The sequence below is a fragment of the Pan paniscus genome, chromosome 18 (assembly GCF_029289425.2).
Source record: "Pan paniscus chromosome 18, NHGRI_mPanPan1-v2.0_pri, whole genome shotgun sequence".
NCBI classification, from domain to species: domain Eukaryota; kingdom Metazoa; phylum Chordata; class Mammalia; order Primates; family Hominidae; genus Pan; species Pan paniscus.
Genome location: NC_073267.2, coordinates 71,640,102 through 71,662,653, shown reverse-complemented (window position 1 = coordinate 71,662,653; position 22,552 = coordinate 71,640,102). Strand labels below are relative to the sequence as shown.

Here is a 22,552-nt window from a genome sequence, read left to right as displayed (position 1 = left end):
ATGTGCCTAAGGTGGATGGGTTGAAACTTGGTTTTATATATTTTAGGGGGACATTTAGAACATCAATCAATACATATGGGGTATACATTGATTCCGCCCAGAAAGATGAGACAACTCAAAAAGGGGAGTGGGGAATACAGGTAATAGGTGGATTCAAAGATTTTCTGATTGGCAATTGGTTGAAACAGTTAAGTCATTATCTAAAGATCTGAAATAAATAGAAAGTAGCATCTCGATTAAGATAAAGGATTGTGGAGACCAAGGTTCTTATTATGTAAATAAAGTCTCGTGCTCACTTCGGCAGCACATATACTAAAATTGGAACAATACAGAGAAGATTAGCATGGCCCCTGCACAAGGATGACACACAAATTCGTGAAGTGTTCCATATTTTTTTGACCCAGCCATCCCATTACTGGGTATATACCAAAAGGAATATAAGTCATGCTGCTATAAAGACACATGCACACGTATGTTTATTGCGGCACTATTCACAATAGCAAAGACTTGGAACCAATCCAAATGTCCAACAATGATAGACTGGATTAAGAAAATGTGGCACATATACACCATGGAATACTATGCAGCCATAAAAAATGATGAGTTCATGTCCTTTGTAGGGACATGGATGAAATTGGAAATCATCATTCTCAGTAAACTATCACAAGGACAAAAAACCAAACACCACATGTTCTCACTCATAGGTGGGAATTGAACAATGAGAACACATGGACACAGGAAGGGGAACATCATACTCTGGGGACTGTTGTGGGGTGGGGGGAGGGGGGAGGGATAGCATTAGGAGATATACCTAATGCTAAATGACGAGTCAATGGGTGCAGCACACCAGCATGGCACATGTATACATATGTAACTAACCTGCACGTTGTGCACATGTACCCTAAAACTTAAAGTATAAAAATAATTAAAAAAAAAAAGAAATCTGAAAAAAAAATAATAAATAAAGTCTCATGAGCAACTCCCCTTAGAGACAATAGATGGCAAAGTTTTCCTTTTCAGGCCTTAGAAGGTGCTAGACTCTCAGTTCATCTCTTCAAGATTGTGAGGGCCTGGAAGGAGGAAAGATCTAGTTAGGTTAGTAGAAGTTCTTTACAGATGCAACTTTTCTTCCACAAAAAATGGCTTTGCAGGGTCATTTTAAAATACAGCAAAGAAACATATTTTGGGGTAAAATATTTTTATTGTCTTTTATACCTGTCTTGTGATGTTACGCCACAGTCAAGTTGGAAAGTAAATTACATTACATAGGGTTAAATATAACCCATCTGATGAGATTTTGTGGTTCCTAGGGCATGACTCTCCAGGCCTCCCAGGTAAGAATTTGGGCAAGAGAGGACAAAGGTCAGAGTTTAGTCCTCACTTATTAACATAATAGAGATTTGTTATTAGAAAACACTTTTTCCTACCGAACAAGTACATGAACAGGCTATTAGGAAACTGAAAGGAAGTGCAGAAAACACTTGTTTTTCAGTCCCTTGGGGCTATTGCTGCCCACAGATCAGGAGAAGGGGCTGGTTCTTATTTGTATAATTCATATCCCAATTCCTGAAATATCCAAAAATTAGGGAGAAGGAGGAAAGACGTTCAGATTTTACTAGCACTATAAATACATTTTCAAATCTCCAGAAAGTAGGATCCAAAAGGAGATAAAACAAAATTAAAATTGGTCTTCTCAATTTGAAAATTACAGTGTTAAATGCCAAGTTTCTGTGTATGAGTGCATCTTGTTCTGGGGAATCCTCCCTCACCCCTTCCTCCATCCTGATGTCCCATTGGGATCAACAAACATCCTGAAGCTACCTTAATACTGAAGATGCTTAAGTTTGAGCAGCAGTAATCAGACCCTATTTTTATGGTTAATTTGCTGTTAGCCTCAGTCCTATCTTGACTCAAGCTCTCTATGTAACTAATATGTAAGCTATCTATGTAACTATTTTTTCATTTGTTGTTGGCACCTATTCTAATTATAAGAGGCATTTAACATAAGAAAATGTTTAGAATCACACTGATAATTTGGGTCATAAAGTTTTTTTTTTTTTTTTTGTGGAACAGCATCACTTACTATTCTACCTGAAAAGAGAAAATCTGCATTTTTGCAATCGAAATTGCTAGACTGATCTATAAGTACTTTTTCCCATTTTTTAAAATTCTACATAAGAAGACACTGATAATGAGAAATGAAGACTGTTGGATATTAAATTAAGAGGAATACTATGGAGAAAATGTTACTGCTCTTGCAACCTGGGATGTCATATGTGTACTTCACTAATCTATCAGTCACTATCTCCTTTGTAGTGATTAGAGAATTGTATCTCTATTACAACAATTTTATAGTGGATATTCATAAAGGGTCTTGAAGAAGAATCTTTATTTTTACTAATTTGCATGAAGGACAAGTTATTATTACCAGCAGAAGTATTCTAAGCCACAATTTTTCTCCCAAAATGTTATTTCTGGATTCTTCTTCTGAAATCCCATATTATTCCTCTTATGAAATTTTTCAAACTTTACTATAATTATTTCCTTGAGGATGTATCTCTTTGGGAGCTTCTTGACACCAAAAACTATATGAGATTCATCTCCAAATCCCTAATTTCTAACACTGATGGACACTGATAAATGTTAAATGATTAGGTGAATAACACTGAATTAACTCGCCTTGAAATTTACTTGAAATAATTAGCAGTTGCTGCAGAAAAAGAATAAGTCACAATAAAACAGAAATCAAAATACTAAAGTAAAGACATAGTAATCAGCTATATCTCAGCAAAACTCCTATCTTTTGACTGGCCAATAATTAATTATATTTTCCACCAAAATTCTGCAAGTTTATTAAAGAATATGATGGGTTTTTGCACAAATTGGATATGCGCCATACCTTTCATAATTTAGGAAGGAATGACAATGTTATTGCATATATTTTAAATTACTTACATTTATTTTGGAAACAGATACATTAAATGGCTCAAAATCTGAACAGTACAAAAATATATACTGAACAAGTCACTTATGCACATCTGTCTCTTAACATTCAATACTTGTTCAACAGAAATGTTTCTGGACGTCCAGTTCCAAAATGGCAGTGGAGAAACAAGGTGGCTTCACTCCCCCTCTTTCCAAAAACCAAAAATATAAACATACAGTGCCAAGATTATTACCAGCAATCTCTCAGATTTCAAATATGAGGAGAAAACAGTTCCCAGGGCCACAGGGAAATGAAAATAGTTTGAGCAGATGGTTAAAGAAGTGGACTTCCATATTCATGATATTCCTCCCCCCAGTCCTTCTAGCGGCAAGCATGTGGAAAATTTCCCCTGACTGACAGCTTCTACATTAGAAAAAAGTGATATCAAGGTGGATAAGCAGCTTCCCCATCATCCTAAGTTTGCTGACAGGAGACCTGTCCCTGCCAAACTCATGAGAAGCATCTAGAGTGCCTGGAGGAAAAAATATCGCTGAGGAAACCTAGTGACAAAGGGGAGAGGAGGGACTGCCATCTCCAGCCCTGGAAACTCTGCTGTGTAACTCATCCAGAGGTAATGCCAAATCAGAATGGACATTCAGCAGCACCACCCTGTAGAAGATTGATTCTAGAGCTCACCCTAGCCACCCTTCCCATGCTTTTGGACATCCCCTTTGGGACATCCCCCATTTAGGAAAGGCAGCACTCTGATCATTTGCCAGAATTGAGGCAAACCTAGGCTTAAGAAAGCATCTAGTGCCAAAAAGGAGGCAGTAACCCAGCAGGGGGGTGGGGAAAGAAAGAAAATCAACAGATAAATTACAAAGAATTTCTAAGAACACATATCCAATAAAAACTAAAACAAGCCAGATAGAGATGATTTGACTAAATAATCCTTTAATGCAAAGAGACATACATACATACCCACACACAAAAACAGCAAACTGGGAACCATAGCCTTCCCAAATCCAAAAGGCAAGAAACAAGTGACTAACTCTAACAAGACAGCAATACATGATCTCTCTGACCAAGAATTCAAAATAGCACCTTTAAAGAAACTCAGTAATCTGCAGGAAAACACAAAAAAAGCAATTCAGAAACTTATTAGAGAAATTTACCAAAGATACTTAGTTTTTTTTTTGGAAAATCAAACCGAAATCTTGGAACTGAGAAATATGTTTGCTAAGCTGAAAAATTTATTAGAGGCTCTCAACAGCAGAATAGATCAAGCAGAGGAAAAAATGAGTGAGCTCAAAGACAGGCTATTTGAAAATATATTGGCAGAGAAGAAAAAGAAAAAAGTGAAAAGGAATAAAGATCCCCCAAAAAATATAGAAAATTACCTCAAAAGACCAAATTTAAGATTTATCGGTGTTTAAAGGAGTTGAGCAAGAGCAAGGGGTAGAAAGCCTATTCAGAGAAATAACAGAAAACTTTCCAAAACATGAGAAGGAGATACATATCCAGGTATGGGAAAGTCAGAGAACACCAAACAGATTCGCCACAAAGAAGACTACCCCAAGGCATATAATAATCAAATTCTCAAAGGTCAAGGACAAAGAGAGGATTCTAAAAGCAGCAAAAGAAAAGAAGCAAATAATCTAAAGACCCCAATTTGTCTGGCAATGGACTTCTCAGTAGGAACTGTACAGTGCAGGAGGGAGTGGTACAACATTTTCAAAGCGCTAAAAGAAAAAAAATTGTCATTTAAGGATACTGTCTATAGCAAATCTATCCTTCAACTATAAAGGAGAGCTAACGTCTTCCCCAGACAAAAGCTGAGAGAATTCACCAATACCAGACCCATCTTACAAGAAATGCTCAATGGAATTATTCAATCTGAAAGAAAAATAAACACTAATGTGCAAAAAGTAATCATTTGAAAATATAAGACTGATTGGTAAAATTAAGTTCTCTAATAAACTCAGAATACTAAAATACTGTAATTGTGGTGTGCAGTTCACTCATAACTCTAGTGTGAAGCCCAAAGGCAAATCTATGAAAATGATATCAAAAACAGCTTGTTAAGAGAAAAATTAACAGGAAACAAGAAAATATTTAAATTGAGACAATATAAAGTCAAAATATTGAGGGGATGGAGTAAAAGTTTAGAGGGTTTCTTTTTTCGTTTTTGTTTGCTTTTTTTATTTTTGTGTTTGTGATCTAACATAATTCATCATCTCTTTAAAATAACTTGTTATATCTATAAGACTTTTTTTGTAAGCCTTATGGTAACCACCATGCAAAAACCTAGAATAGATTCACTAAAAATAAAAAGCAACAAATAAAACATATTACCAGAGAAAATCACTTAACCACAAAGGAAGACAGTGAGAAAGAAAGAAGAAGATCCTCAAAACAACCAGAAAACAGGCAACAAAATGACAATAGTAAGTCCTTACTTATAAATAACAACGCTGAATATAGAGTGCCTGAATAGATAAAGAAAGAAAATTCAGCAACATGTTGCCTACAAGAAACTCACTTCACCTGTAAAGACATAGACTGAAAGAGAAGTGGTGGAAAAAGCTATTCCATGAAACTAGAAACCGAAAAAGATCAGGAATAGCTATACTTATGTCAGTTAAAATAGACTACAAATCAAAGACTATAAAAATCCGAGACAAAGAAGGCCACTATGTAATAATAAAGGTGTCAATTCACCGAGAAAATATAACAATTATAAATATCTATGCAGGCTGAGTACAGTGGCTCATGCCTGCAATCCCCGCACTTTGGGAGGCCAAGGTGGGTGGATTGTTTGAGCCCAGGAGCTCAAGACCAGTCTGGGCAACATGGTGAAACCCTGTATTTACCGGGAAAAAAAAAAAACACATTAGCCTGATGTGGTGGCACACTCCTGCAGTCCCACCTACGTGGGAGGCTGAGATAGAAGAATTGCCTGAGCCCGGGAGGTTGAAGTTGCAGTGAGCCATCATCATGCCACTGCACTCCATGAGACACAGTGAGACCCTGTCTTCAACAAAACAAAACAAAACAAAAAATCCTACGCACCCAACACTAGAGCTCTCAAGTATATAGAGCAAACACTGATAGTTCTTAAGGGAGATATTTATCAGAATGCCCAATAGGTATATGAAAAAATGCTCAACATCCCTAATCATCAGATAAATAACTATCAAAGCCGTAATATAGTATCACCTCACCTCATTAAAATGGCTTTTATCAGAAGATGGAATAATGGATGCCGTCAAGGATATGGAAAAAGGGAAATCCCTATACACTATTGGTGGAAATGTAAATTATTACAGCTGCTATGGAGAACAGTATGAAGGCTCTTCAATAAATGAAATATAGAACTAACATATTGAGGAAGGGGAATATATTCGAAAGAAAGAATATCAATATATCAAAGAGATATCTACACCCCCATGTTTGTTGTAGCATTATTCACTGTAGCAAAAATATGGGACCAACCTAACTGTCCATCAAAGGATGAATGAATTTTTTAAATGGGGTATATGTACACAGTGGAATATTATTCAGTTATTAAAAAGAATAAAACCCTGTCATTTGCAACAACATGGATGAAACTGAAGGTCATTATGTTAAGTGAAATATGCCAAGCACAGAAAGACAAATATTTCATATTCTCACTCATATGTAGGAGCTGAAAAACTGGATCTCATGAAGATAGTTTATTTGTGGTTACAGAGGCTGGAAAGGGTAAAGGGGAGAAGAAAGGTTGATTAATTGATACAAATATATAGCTTGATAGAAGAAATAAGACCTAGTATTTGATAGATCAGTAGTATCTATCAAATAAACTATAGTAAACTATAGTTTATTTGATAGATCATTAGTATCTATCAAATAAACTATAGTAAACTATAGTTTACAGTAATCTAGTATATATTTCAAAATAGCTAGAAGAGAATAACATGAATGTTTCTAGAATAAGATAAAGACAAATACTTAAGGGGCAGGATGCTCCAATTACAGTGATTTCATCTTTACATTTTATATGAATATATTGATTTATCATATTTACCCCCAAATATGTACATTTGTTATGTATCAACTTTAAAAATTAAAAGAAAGAAATCAATATTTCCAAAATATTTTGTATATTTGTAGAGGCAGATTGTGCAAGCAAAAGCAAATATCTGCATGCATATATTTATACAGTTGATTCGTTTCCTATTGCTGTTGTAGCAAATAACCACGAAGTTAAAGCAGCATATATTTATCTTACAGTTCTGTATGTCAGAAGTCTCACAGGGGCCACACTGGGCTAAAATAAAGGTGCCCACAGGATTGTATTTCTTTCCGGAAGCTCTAGGACAGAATCTATTGCATTGCCTTGTCCAGCTGTTAGAGGTCATCCACATTTTTAGGCTTTTGTGCTCCTCCAGTCTTCAAAGACAGGAATGGTGGGTAGAGTTTTTCTCATGATGCCGTCTCTGATCCTCTGAGTACAGTTAGGAAAGGCCCTCCCTTTTGAGTATTTATATGATTATTTATTGGGCATATCTGAGTGATCCAGGATAATCTCTGCATCTCAAGTTTCTTAACCTTAATCACATCTGAAAAGCTTCTTTTACTGTGTAAGGTGTTCACAGGTTTTAAGGAGGATCAAGGCATGGACATCTTTGGGGGCCATTATTCTGCTTATCAGTGTTTCATGTACACATACACGTGCACACACACACTCATAGGCGCACACACACACTCATATGCACACACACGTAGTTTTCTTTTAATGAAACAGCACACTATGTTTAGCACTTCGGTTTTTTTTATTATTTATTAAGTATTGGGTTTTGAATACGTTTCCATTTTACTACATAAACAACATTATCATTCTTTTCCACAGCTGCACAAGTTTTTTTTTTTTTTTTTTTTTTTTGGAGATGAAGTCTCACTCTGTCACCAGGCTAGAGTGCAGTGGCACAATCTCGGCTCACTGCAACCTCCGCTTCCTGGGTTCAAGTGATTCTCCTGCCTCAGCCTCCGAGTAGCTGGGACTATAGGTGCCCGCCACCATGCCTGGCTAATTTTTGTATATTTTTAGTAGAGACGGGGTTTCACCGTGTTGGCCAGGTTGGTCTTGATCTCTTGACCTCGTGATCCACCCGCCTTGGCCTCCCAAAGTGCTGGGATTACAGGCGTGGGCCACCACTCCCAGCCCACAGGTGCATAGTTTTATATTAAAAGACTATACCATAATTTATTTAACTCACTAAATCCTTTGTGTATCTGGATGTTCATGTTCATGTTTCTTGAAAGAGGGTTTCCCGGCTAGACAGCCACATTTATGTAATATATGTACTGCTTGCTACCATTTCAATTATTATAAATGTCCTCCTGATTAATTCCTAAATGTTTTTATTTGTTATTAATAATTTTTCTTAAACTCGTAATGCCCTGGGATGTAACTCCTTGCAAGATAACACTCATCTTTCCCCATTTCCTTCACATCTTCATTGCTTTTGATTATTGGTTTTCCTCACGTGTGAATAATCTTAGGAGATTGGAGGGGGGCACCTACTCATCTTCCTTTTCCTCTCTCATCATCCTGGTTCCATTGGCCTTGTTACATCCTTAAGGTCATTTACGTTCTCATTTTCTTCCTGTCTTACAGGCTGTCCTCAAAATACAACATCATTTTCTTCCTGATGTGGTAGGTATTGTTCAGTCATATAAATACTTTCAACTCTTTCTAAGGCTGCTAATGTGTACCTACTGAGAATATGATTTATTTTCTATCAGTTAACTTTATATAACTTTCCTGTGTCAAAACATTAAACTGGCATTTAGCACAAAACAAATTCATCCTATCATTGGATAAGAAAGATTGGGCATTATTTGCTAAGTTCGATTGACTGATAAAATAGTTTCATCTGGAATTCTTGGACATTTTCTAAAATATTATTTTTTAAAGCTTCTTGATTTTTCCTGGATTTCACCTTTATTATTTATGAGATTTATAGTTCTTTTTTAAAGATTCTTCTTTAAATTATAGTGCATTACAGAACCAGAATTCTTAAAAATTAAACACTAAAATAAAACAATGGATACAGAAAGTTCAGAAATAGTAGAGAAAAATGTCTGATAGCAAATACAGGCTTTTTTTACATGCAAGAGGCTTAAGTATTGTTTGTATTACTGCATTTTTCTTTCTTGTCATTTTTTTGCATAAGACAATTTAAAAAGAAGATACAGGATTGTTGTTGTTGTTTTTTATAATGCAACAAACATTACACTGACTATCACTAGAAACCATAACAGAAGCAGGAGAGAGGAAAATGAAAAGGGAGAGGAAAAGAGAGAGAGCAAGAGAGAGAGAGAGAGAGAGATGGGGGGGAGAGAGAGAGAGAAAGTGAAGTTATAGAATAAAAGAAGGTCACTTATGTCAAAAGTCTCTGTTAATATGAATTGGGTAAAGAGGTGTCAAAAAGCTTGTAGACATTTTCACACATGATAATATACTTAAGTACAAATTATATTCAAAATGTCTGAAGTTTGTATTCAAAATTGTATTTCAAAATGTTTATTTTATGCTGAGCAGATTCCACGAATCAAAGAAGATACTCATTTGCTCTGAAAAAGAAAAATATAATTCACCTTAAATATAAACTGCTCTTTCGAACACCGAGGTAAAACTGAAATAAAGAAATTTCTTTAAAGCTCGACAATTGAATAAATAGCTATAGTACCTCTTTACCAGAGATATAAGGATCATTTTCTTTCTTTTAACAGTGTTTGTTTTTAAACTGCAAGAGGTCTGAATACACCCTCTCTTCAAATCCAAAACGTATATTTCTATAAACATTGCTTCAGGTTGATTATATTTTGTTACCAACAGAATAAAAGCTTCCATTTCCATGTGCAACGGAATTGTACCACGGGGGATGGCACAATACAATTAGGGAAGCTACTGTCAATTTAAACCAGAAGCTGAGATGTCTGAACCACCAGCTAGCTGGAAGGGGATTTACATAATATGTAGCAAGTCACAGGATCTCTACTTAGACGGTATCCCTTTTCTCAATTCTGTGTCCATGTTACTCGACGCTTTCATAAATCCATCATGGCAGAGTTTGTAAGACGGAGTTTTGGAGTGAAGAGATGACATCTTTCTGTCTTTAAAACAATCAGCTCTGCATCAAATATTCTTCTTGTAGTTTAAGTAGGTACACAACAGCCCATATTAAAGGGGATTGTGGGTTGCATGCACTTGCTGCCTTCAGCATTTGAAAGCCGTTTTCAACTAAAAGTCTGACTACTTAGAATTCAAGCCGTATGCAACTAAGAGACTCCAAAAGAGGTAATGAACCATAAATTATTGCCGTTAGATATTTAATACTCAATCAGTATGTGCTCTCTCAAGCATATCCCACCGGCATTGCATTCATTCTGACAGTGTGGTACCGGTTCAATTACTTTGCTCATTTACAATAAAAGATTAATGAAAAGGGGTATATTTTAGTTCACAGAGATTAATTGCATCCCTTACTTTCCCTATACTAGAAATATTCAACCCATAATCCTGATAGCTTTTGCATCAACAAGTATATGGAAAATTAATAGACTTTCTCCTGCTAGAAATCTCAGAGGCTTTTTCAGAGATAAATATCCAGGGAAAACAAGATTGAAAGTTGGCTTTGGGCTGGAAATGAATTAATTTACCTGTTTCTTTAAATTTACTCTTATGACATTTTGAATTAACCAGTATAAAGATGTGTGTGCTATACTTTTTTTTTATCTGCACATTTTCTGTTGAGTATTTGCATAGCAAATTCTCTTTTGAGACCTAATTCTTCCAGATAGACACAGCTATGTCTATGGTTGGTAGATGTTCCAACATTTGAAGAGATGTTGACTGTTAACATTTCACAGCTTTTTCCTCAGAGAAAATAGATGCCAAGTGCACTAGTACATTTATTTTGATTTTTTTTTAGCGTAAAGTTATTTACCACTGGGAAATCTAGGATTAAAATTTCAAAGTGCCGCACTGGTAAATAATTCTTGAGTTTTCACAAACTTTGTTGGTGTGGTACTGTGTTTTCCAGTACCTTGAAGATAACAAGCAAACATGTCTAGCTAGTGTGTAGCTGGAATAAAAAGGAAAGTTAAATTTATTGAGCCTTCCCTGCTTTGTATAAAGCTTTTGTCATACCTCATGTGACACAATCCTTACAGCAATTTGCTTATATGATTGTTTCTGTTCCTCAGAAAAGAAACTGAGGCTCAAAGAAGTACAGTGGCTTGCCCATGATCACTCAATTAGCAAGTGGCTAAACCTGGAGTCAAACCATTGTCTTTCTGTCTCCAAAATTCAGCATATAATGCAGAAACCAGATTAAAAATAAGAAAACCTCTGTGACCAAGAATAAATGCTTCTCTAAGCCTAATTTTTTTGTCTATCAAATGGTGAACATAAAATTTACTTGACACAAATGTTTTGATGATGAAATGAGGCAACCAATACGAATGGAAGCCAGGCAAGCAGAAGTGCTCTATGTACAGATGGAAATAAAATAAGGATGGATTGGGGTTTAACTGTGCAAACCTGATCTTTCAGTCCTAGTGGAGTCAGTCCCTTTGGCATTGCCAGATGGACTCCGTCTGAGAAGTTTTCCTGAGTCCAAATAGAAGTTTGACTCATCTCTTCTTCTTTGCAATACAGTCTATTAATCTGTTTCTCAATCAGAGCTACTCAGGAAAATTTCAGTGGCAGAAGTGTCTAGTCTGTTTCTTCAGATTGTTATTCCGTTGCTGAGAGAGATGTATTTCCTTCCACATAAACTTAAATAGAAAGAGAGAGAAGGAGATAGCCTAATTTCCCTTCTCTATCTCTTAGGTACCTTCCGTAAGGCTTATCCCCCAATTTCAGTGATGTCAGCCTCCAGGAAACTGTCAATTGTTTAGTAGACACTCCAGTTTTTTAGTGGTCTCTGAGGAGGAACCCGGTGGATCAGAGACAAATCCACTACTTCTAAAAATATATATCCATCATAAAAATCAAAGATGAGCCGGGCTGAATCAACTTATAACAAAATTTACCCTCCTTGTCACAAAGAAAATACTGCCTTTGTAGCACCAACTAACCCATTTTATGATGAATTTCACTGAATGTATTATATTTTGGCACTGATTATATTGTGTCAAAAGGAATAGAGCTCATCATTGTATTTTGATAAAGTGGCATATTTTGCAGAATTTTTAAACTGGATTTGTTTTGTAAATATCTGATGAGTTTATTGCATTTCATTTTAAGAAAGTAATCTACAAACAGTGGCCACAGAACAGGTGTCTTTATGTTTGTTTTCATACTTGTAGGAAATTTAGATGAGGAAGAACTGGTTGTTTCCCAGTGATTTCTTTGCTTGCTTTATAAATGATTATTATACTTCTATTCCTTATGGAAGCCATCACTATTTGGAATTTCTTACGTGTTTTGCGCCGGTATTAATGCAGATCCTGTGTACTGTCTTTCCATACTTTCTATTTAACAACTATTATGTATAATAAGCAGCCTGTGTAATGCTGTGGGCAAGTCTTTTAACCCTCTTAGTCCTTAATTTCTTCATTTATAAAATAATGGAATTAGAATGGAGTATGAACCAACAAACACTATCTATCTATTAGGCTACATCTTTAAAGGCCTGGAGTTTGGTACTTTATAAAATAGAGAGTGTGCCTTCAATAAGCTTACTATATAGAGTGCAAGACAGAGGTGAGCAAAGAAGAAAGCATGAGAGAGTGATCAGAGTGATCAGCACAACACTGGAGAGAGGCACAAGATCCCAACAAAATGAAATGCACAATGTGACCAGCATTCAGAGTGGGGTGATGTAAAAAGTCAGAAAATGTGTCATGAAGAAAGATAATACATGACCGGCATCTTGAAAAGTGAGTAGCAGTTTGTGGGCAGATGTCAGGAGACAGATAATGTAGGAACCAAAAAAAAAAGCAAAAAAAAAAAAAAAAAGCCTATCAAAAAAATTGTGCAGACAGCATAATACTCTTAGGGACTGGCATATAGGCAGGAGGATAGATAGGAAAAGATAGAGATTCCAGCACGGGCCAAGTCTTATGTTGCCCTATAGGCCTCCTGAGATCCCCAAGCTTTATCTCAAAAGTAATAGGAAACTACTGACAACAATTACCAGCCTTAGATAATATTATAATTTAGTCATCAAGTGGCAATATAAAAAAACCCTATGCTCTCATACTTATAAACTACTTAATAAAACTGTAAGAAGAAAAAGTATGGTAAACACTTCAAATTTAGGGGTGCATTATTCAGAGTTCTCCAGAAAAACAGAACCAATAGGGCCATATAAGGAAAGATTTGTTATGAAGATTTGGGTCATGCAATTATGGAAGCTGAGAAATCCCATGGTCTGCCATCTACAAACTGGAGACCCAGGAAAGTTGGTCCTGTAATCTCAGCTCAAGGCCAAGGCATCAGAACCAGGGTAGCTGATCTTTTAAACCCCATTATAAGAGCGGTAGAAGACTGATATCTTAGCTCAAGCAGTCAGGCAGGAAGCTAAAAAAGAGTGAACTCTTCCTTCCTTTGCCTTTTCATCCTATTCAGGCCTCAATGGGTTGGATGATGTCCAACCACATTGGGAAGGAAATCCAAGTCCACCAATTGCAATGCTAATCTCCTCTGGAAATGCACTTTCAGACACGCTCAGAAATAATGTTTAATCTGGACACTGGGTGGCACAGGCAAGTTGACACATAAAATTAAAGAATGCAACTCCAAAGTTCTCCAATTTCATCCTGATGTATAGTGACTAGAAACTTTTGAAATCTGCATTAGATAACTTTGCAACCTAATGCAGATTAGGTAAAATTGTAACACTGTAACAAGTTCCTTCCTTGATGCTTAATGAGGACATTAAAATTATTCATATTTGGTTTGAGTTTTTAAAAAAAATCCTTGTTATAGTAGACAAATAATATTTATGTAAATTGTAGCTTCTCATTATAATCACTAAACACTAAATCTGGCTTAATATAAATTAACTAGACTTTGCCAGGTCACCTCATACTTCCAAACCCTTGGGGTGAGTAATCTGCTTTGCTTTCTGAAGAACATAAATTACCTTCTTCCGTTGTCAAAAATGTAGTTGTCTTGGGGCTCTGATTGGCTCCATGTCCAGCAAAAAGTTGAAACTAGGAATATCTCAGGTTCCATGTGTCATCTTGGTGCCTTGAATTTGCTGTCCTAATCATTCTCTTGGCATTTCAATATGCTTTTGGCACCTCAAAATCATACCTTTCTAAGTCAGGCATGGTGGTACATGACTGTAATCCCAGTTACTCAAGAGGCTGAGATGGGAGGATTGCTTGAGCCCAGAAATTCAAGATCAGCCTGCGCAACATAGAAAGACCCCCACCTCAAAAAATAAACAAACACTGATACCATTCTGATATTCAACACTAAAAATCATACCATTCTGATAGTCAACATATCTTTCCTTTTAATGACATTCTTGCCTTATATCTCTGATCGTCACGGGCCTAGCCATAATTTTGATTTACTTAATGTGACATCTAATAGAAACTCCTAAATAACAGGCCCACAGATCGTAGACATAGCCTTCTTTTCCTTTTAATTTCCAAACAGAAGAGTTTAAAATGAATGTTCTCCAGCCTTAGTTAAGGCCATCCAGTAGGATTTACAAAGTTACTTTTAGTTAAATGGAAACACAACCCTCCCCATTTGTTGAAAATCCACTGAGCAAATTAATTTCTAAATTTATACAATTCCTGTGATAAACTGAATGAGGTACCACAGTGAACTGATATCAATACTGACATCAAGAAATGCCAGTTTTGTTAGGGGAAAGTTGTAGGGTTATGGAAAAAAAATCTTGGGAGATCAATCCCATTTTTTTTTTAATTCTGCTCACTGTGACCTCAGAATATTCACATAATCCTTTAATTTCAATATCATTGAGTTTATTTTACAGACCAGAAAATGAAGATTTTGAAGGAAGATTTTAAACTAACAATAGTCAAAATAATATTTACGAAGCACGTAGTACCATATGGTGACACATATTACGAGCTTGATAAATGGAAGTTATTATCTTTATGTCTTCAGTCACCACTTAAGGACTAATAAACATTCTTTCTTCTATAGAAGGAAGAAAGATATTCTTACATAATTACACCCTCAAATTGGAAAACAAAAAGCAGGTATTAAATTGAGGATTAGAATCAGAGCAATACCCTTTTTTAAAAAAATTAATGGTCCTCTGGTTCTAAAATGAAAAGAATAGTCTATAGAGACTTCAATTTGCTGAGCTCTTTAAAATACTCTCCTGAATCTTTCTATAAATGTTGGAGGGAGGAAAACTCAAAAGTTTGATGACTTGAAAAGATTAATGCCTGTCCACCACAGTGCTACTCCTGTGACAAGTTCAAATGTCCCACTCACTGCTTATTAAACTTGGCTCTGACATTTGTCCTCTAATCCTCCTCCAATTGTTCATACATAGTGCAATGGTGGATTCAAGTCTGAGTTATGGTTAATAACAATATTTTAATGTCACCCGGTATTTTAATATGCTATGGTCTCTAGAAGAAAATGAACCTTCATTATAATATAAATGCCTTTTATATACAGACTCAACCGGATTCTTGACTACTATTTCAATACATTTATTTCAAGCATAATCAAATTCTGAGAAAATTGGTTAGTAAAGTGAGCATTGGCTGAATTATCCATCCTGTTGAATTTTAATTCATTGTTCTAAGTAAATCTGAAATTGGCAATATGACTAGAGTGCAAAGTCAACCACCAAAATGAACATGTATAAGTTGGAATTATTTCTATCACAGTGTCTCCCTAAGAAGGTTGGACACAGCAGTTACAGGAGGATTTGAGTTTTAGAAGTTTAGGAGCCCGTAGAGCTAGGACTGTTGTGTAAAATAGGTATATATTTTCATGTCAGGAGATGGACTGGCTTATTCATTTTTATCAGATAAGGGAATCAATAAATATTGAGAAATACGAGTTATTCTATTATTAGTATCAGTATGACAATAAATTATTATGCTTAACTATTAATATCCTTGCACATACAATTATACCATTACAGAAGTCCATGATGTGAGCTGATCAAACATGCTTATCTCCATTTCATAGAATTAGAAATGGAGGCACAACATAATGATAGCTCATCTAACTTCTCAAAAGAGATTATTCCACTGGGGAAAAGCATGTCCCCAGCATGTCCCCACAACACGATCCTACAAATACTAGCATTCTTGTAGGAAACACTTACCTCAAATCATTCTGATTTCACTGAGACACTACTTGTAAATAATCACACTTGACTTAGAGTTATCACCATAAATAAAATAAAGTCATGGTGTTAGGATTTTAACTTAAATTGTGTCATACTCCATCCCAGAAGATTAAAGTTAGGGGGATGGAAGTGAAGTGGTAATATTCCTAGGAAAAAGAAAAGTATATAGTAAATTATTCCTATAACAGCATTGAGAATCGTATGCATTAGAAAACAAGCTCCTTGCCCCATGTGAGGACACAGAAAGAAAGTGCCATGTATGAAGCAGAGAGCAAGTCCTCGCCATACAATAACAGTGCTGTCACCTTGATGATCCTGAACTTCCCAGCCTCCAGAACTATTCACATGGGATTTGGCATGAAATAGGAAAAAGAAAAATTTATCTAGAATGTGCACTCAAGATTGAAAGCGTATGGCTGACTAGAAAAGTCAGATGCCAAGTCTCAGAAAGAAGATCAAAGTTATAGGTGAATGGTCATGATGTGAAAGAAAAGCTGAGTGAAGAGAGCCAGGACAAGTTGGAGAGCCCACAAAAAGAAATTGGGGCACATAAACGGGAAACAGCAAGAGTATAGAAGAGATTGACCCCAAAGGAACTTGGAGCCCTGAGGAAAGGGTAGGTGGGGAGGATTTTCTGCTCCTGTTACCCCTGTGACAATCTGGTGACCACCAAATTGTCAGGGGGCCCCTCTGCCCTTGTGACCCCAAGAAATGCTGTCAGTGGTGATTTGCGAACTTCCCAGGGACAGAGCACTAGCTGGACAGCCCATGTAGGTGCAACAACACTTCCCACAGGCCCGAGCTGAGACAGCACGTACCACAGTGGTTGTGCACCTGGTGGGGGCCACTGCCCTACCTGGGGAACCTCAGCCCTTGTGTCAGTACATCACTAGATCCCCTGCAAACATACCCCACAGCTCACTCTGACTTTGGAAACCCAACAGTGAACCAGTGGGTTCCAGGGGAGCTGTGGGATCCCCAGAGATTTAACCCATGGTGTAGATCTAATCCCTTGGTGATGAAGGAGTACAGCACACCAAAGCCCCTCTTGGAACAAAGGAAACATGGGCATAGCGCCAATTGCTGACGGTTGTTTCACCACTGGACAGAAACAAAGTGAAGAGGGGAGTAATCCCCCTACTCCCCCAGTCAACTTTTGTGAATGGTGCAGAGACCCTCCAGGTTGAAGAGTCCACCTGGAGAGAGCCTTCCCAGCACTTTTGCAAAGGCGGCACCCCCGTTGAAAGTGAGCCTGTGCTACTAGGACATACACAAAGGACAAGGCCCATCTCCCACTCCCTGCACCAAACAGCAGCATCCTGGCAATGGAGAGCATACAGGATGCACACCTGTCTGCGCTGGGCTGGGAAACCCCAGCCCAGTTTGGTTATAGCTGCTAGAAGGGACTTCAGTCCCCAGTCACAATGTGGCAGAAGCCAAAGGATGATGTCTATGTGAGGTAAAAGATGTGAGCCCTATGACAGAGGCATGGTAGGAGAGTGGATCACATTCCGGACTGCTCAGGATGAGGAGCTGGTGCCACCCTCCCACCCTGCCCTTACCCTTGAGACCTAAGCGGACCTTAACACATCTTCCCCACCACTTCCCATCAGGGCAGGTGCCTCCACTCATTATTGGGCTACACCAGGTAGAGCTGGCTCTTAGTCTCAAGCACCACCCACTGGTATGAACACTGTACCGCACCACCAAATTTAAAAAACAAACCAGTGATAGTGTACAAGATACACTCTTGAGACCTCCCACTCTCAGTCTCTCAGGGCTAAGCATGTTGGCTCATTTATCCAATACATTGCTATAACAAGCAGCATTTGAGAAAGCCACTGCCTAAAAGCTATCCACAACCGAGAAACCCATACAGAGCCCATTGAAAGCACCCAGAAAAGAAACCAAATGATCATACACAACATACACCACAGTCATAACCTCAAGGGACAAATAATAAAAAATGTAAAAATCTCATCTAAACAATAGAATATTCAAAAATAAGAAGCAACAGCTCCTTCAGATGATAAGGAATGAGTACAAGAACTCTGGCAGTACAAAAAGACGGTGTTTTGGGGTTTGTTTTTGTTTAAGTTCCAGGGTATATGTGTAGATGTGCAGGTTTGTTACATAGGTAAACGTGTGCCATGGTGGTTTGCTGCACCTTTCAATCCATCACCTAGGTATTATGCCCAGCATGCATTAGCTATTTTTCCTGATGTCCTCCCTGCCACACACCCTCCCTGGACAGGCCCCAGTGTGTGTTGTTCCTCTCCCTGTGTCCATGTCTTCTCATTGTTCACCTCCTACTTACAAGTGAGAACATGTGGTGTTTGGTTTTCTGTTCTAGCGTTAGTTTGCCGAGAATAATGGCTTCCAGCTTCATCCATGTCCATCCATAAGACATGATCTCATTCCTTTTTATGGACACATAGTATTCCAAAGTGTATACATACAACATTTTCTTTATCCAATCTATTATGGATGGGCATTTGGATTGATTCCATGTCTTCGCTATTGTGAATAGTGGAGCAACGAACATACACGTGCAAATATCTTTATAATAGAATGATTTATATTCCTTTGGTTATATATCAAGTAATGGGATTGCTGGGTCAAATGGTATTTCTGGTTCTAAATCTTTGAGGAATCACCACAATCTTCCACAATGGTTGAACTAATTTACATTCCTGCTAACAGTGTAAAAGCATTCCTATTTCTCCACAACCTCTCCAGCCTCTGTTGTTTCTTGACTTTTTAGTAATCATCATTCTGACTGACATGAGATGGTATCTCATTGCGGTTTTGATTTGTGTTTCTTTAATGATCAGTGATGTTGAGCTTTTTTTCATGTTTGTTGGCTGCATGCATGTCTTCTTTTGAGAAATGTCTGTTCATGTCCTTTGCCCACTTTTTAATAAGGTTTTCTGTTTTTTCTTGTAAATTTGCTTAAGTTTCTTGTAGATTCTGGATATCTGACAAAGGTCAGACTAATAGATGACAAAATTTTTCTCCCATTCTGTAGGCTGTCTGTTCGCTCTTATGATAGTTTCAAAACAGCAGTGTTTTGACACCTCCAAAGGATTGTTGTAGGTCTCAAGAAATGGACCCTAACCAAAATTAAAATTCCCAAATGACAAATAAAGAATTAAAAGTATGGATTGCAAGGAAGCTCAATCCAAGAGAAAGTTGAAAATGAACACAAAAAAACAGAAACATGATTTGAACTTAAAATAGAAGATAGCTATATTTAAAAAGCAAATACAATTTTTGGAATTACAAAATTCACTAAAGGAATTTCAAAACACAGTTGAAAGCTTCAACAATAGGCTAGATGAAGCAGAAGAAAAAACTTACAGCCTGAGTCATTTAAATTAACTCAATCAGACAAAAATAAAGAGAAAATAATTTAAAAAATGAAAACACCTTCAAGGAATCTGAAATTATGTAAAGTGACCAAACTTACAACTTATAGGCATTCCTGAGAGAGAAAAAGAAAAAGTAAGCAATTTGGAAAACACTTGAGTGAATAATTCAGGAAATTTTCTCTAATCTTGCTAGAGAGATGGACATATAGATACAAGAAGTTCAGAGGAAACCTGTGAGATACTACACAAGATGAACATCACCAAGGCATAGAGTCATCAGATTATTCAAGATCAATGCTAAAGAAAAATCTTAAAGGCAACTAGAGAAAAGGGTCAAGTCACCTAAAAAGGGAATCCCATCAGACTAACAGCAGACTTCTCAGCAGAAACCTTACAAGCTAGAAGAGATGGGGGGCTTATCTTTAGCTTTCTTAAAGAAAAAAAATTGCCAGCTAAGAATATTATATCTTGTCAAACAAAACTTCATAAACAAAGGAGAAATAAAGTTTTTCTGAGACATGCAAGTGCAAAGGGAATTAGTCACCAATAAACTGGTCCTACAAGAGATGCTCAAAGGAGTTTTAACCACAAAAATGAAAGAACAGTAGTACCTGCTGCCCTAAGAGCATATGCAAATATAAAGTTCCCAGATCCTATAAAACAACTACATAATTGAAAGTACAAAGCAAGTAGCTAAAAACACTAAGAAGGAACAAAACCTCACATATCATTATTAACCTTGAATGTAAATTGCCTAAATACTTCACTGAAATAATATAGGCTGACAAACTGGAATAAAAGCAAGACCCAACCATCTTCACCCTTCAAGACACCCACCTGATGTGTAATGACACCCACAGGCCCAAAATAAAGGGATAGAAAATAATATTTCATGCAAATGAAAAACATAAAAGAGCAGGGTTGGTATTCTTGTGTCAGACGCCACAGACTTTAAACCCAAAACAAAAATCCCCCCCAAAAAGGAGAAGAAGACAAAGAAGGGCATTGTATAATGATAAAGGGTTCAATTCAACAAGAAGATTTAGTTATCCTAAATACATATGCACTCAATAGTGGAATATTCAGATTTCTAAAACAAATACTACTACATTGAAGAAAACAGACAGACAACCATAAAATAATGATGGTGAACTTTGATACCCTACTGACAGCATTAAACAGATCATTGCAGGAAACTAACAATGACAACAAAAACAACAACAACAAAACTCTAGAAATAAGCTGGTCTCTTGACCAAATGGACTTAACAGACATCTATAGAAAATTCCACCCACAATTGCAGAATATACATTTTCTCATCTGCACATGGAACATTCTGCAAAATTGAACACATGGTTGACTATAAAGCAAGTCTCAATAAATTCAAAAAACAATAAAAATCATATCAAGTATCCTCTCAGACCACAATGGAATAATATTAGAAATCAATATCAAGAGGAATTCTCAAAGTCACACAAGCACATGGAAATTAAACAACCTCCTCCTGAATGACTTTGGGTAAACAACAAAATTAAGGCAAAAATCAAGAACAATTTTTGAAATAAACAAAAATAGAAACACAACATATGAAAAATATCATTGAGAGGAAAGTTGATAGTGCTAAATACTTACATCAAAAAGATAGAAAGATCACAAATTAACAATGTAATATCACACCTCAAGAAACTAGAAAACAAGAACAAGCCAAACCCAAAGCTAGCAGAATAAACTAAATAACAAAGAACAGAGAAGTAAATGAAATTGACACCAAAAATCATAAAAAGGTAAACAAAACAAAAGTTTGTTCTTTGAAAGGATAAACAAGATTGATAGACCACTAACTAGATTAACAAAAGATAGAGAGAGAGAGAGAGAGAGAGAGGGAGAGAGAGAGAGAGAGAGAGAAGATTCAAATAAGCACAATCAGAAATTATAAAGGTGACATAACAACTGATACCACAGAAATACAAAGAATCATCAGTGATTACTATCAATTCCTCTATGCACACGACCTAGAAAACTTAGGGAAAATGTATAAATTCTTGAAAACACAATCTCCCAAGATTGAACAAAAAAGAAATTGAAGTCCTAAAGACACCAATAAGGAGTTAAGAAATAGAATCAATATTTTTAAAAAATCTGCCATCCAATAAAAGCCCAGGATCAGATGGATCCACAGCCGAATTCTATCAGAAGTATAAACAAGTGCTAGCACCAGTATAACTGACACTAGTCCAAAAATCAAGGAGGAGGGATTCCTCCTTAACTTATTCCATGAAACCAGTAGCATCCTGATATCAAAATCTGGCAAGGACACAACAGACAAAGAAAACTACAGGCCAATACACCTGATGAACACAGATGCGAAAACCTCAGCAAAACACTAGCAAACAGAATCCAGCAGCACATCAAAAAAGATAAATCATCATAATAAAGTAGATTTTATTTCAGGAATGTAATAATATTTCAAAATATGCAAATCAATAAATATGCTTCACCACATAATCAAAAAGTATAAATAAAACCTAAATGAACATCTCAGTGGATGCAGAAAAATAATTTCATAAAATCCAACATCCCTTCATGATATAAACCTTCAAGAAACCAGGCATTGAAGGAACGTACCTCAATTATTAGAGCTGTATACCACAAACCCACAGCCATCATCATATGGAATGGGGAAACATTGAAAGCGTTTTCTCTAAGGATTCAAGACAAGGGTTTCCACTCTCACAACTTCTATTCAACACAGTACTGGAAGCCCTAGCCAGAGCAATTAGTCAAGAGGAAGAAATAAAGTCATCCAAATTGGAAAAGAAGAGTTCAAAATTATCTCTGTTCACTGATGACATAATCTTATATGCAAAAAAATCCTAAAGATTTCTTCAAAAGACTCT

At 36.5% G+C, this 22,552-nt stretch overlaps 1 non-coding gene across 1 annotated transcript; it reads left to right on the top strand.

Annotated features, from left to right (window-relative positions):
* Positions 1-288: 288 nt before the first annotated feature.
* Positions 289-395, top strand: LOC112437496 (U6 spliceosomal RNA). The gene has a single exon (XR_003026094.1). It is a non-coding gene; the product is annotated as a U6 spliceosomal RNA (small nuclear RNA).
* The last annotated feature ends 22,157 nt before the right edge of the window (positions 396-22,552 follow it).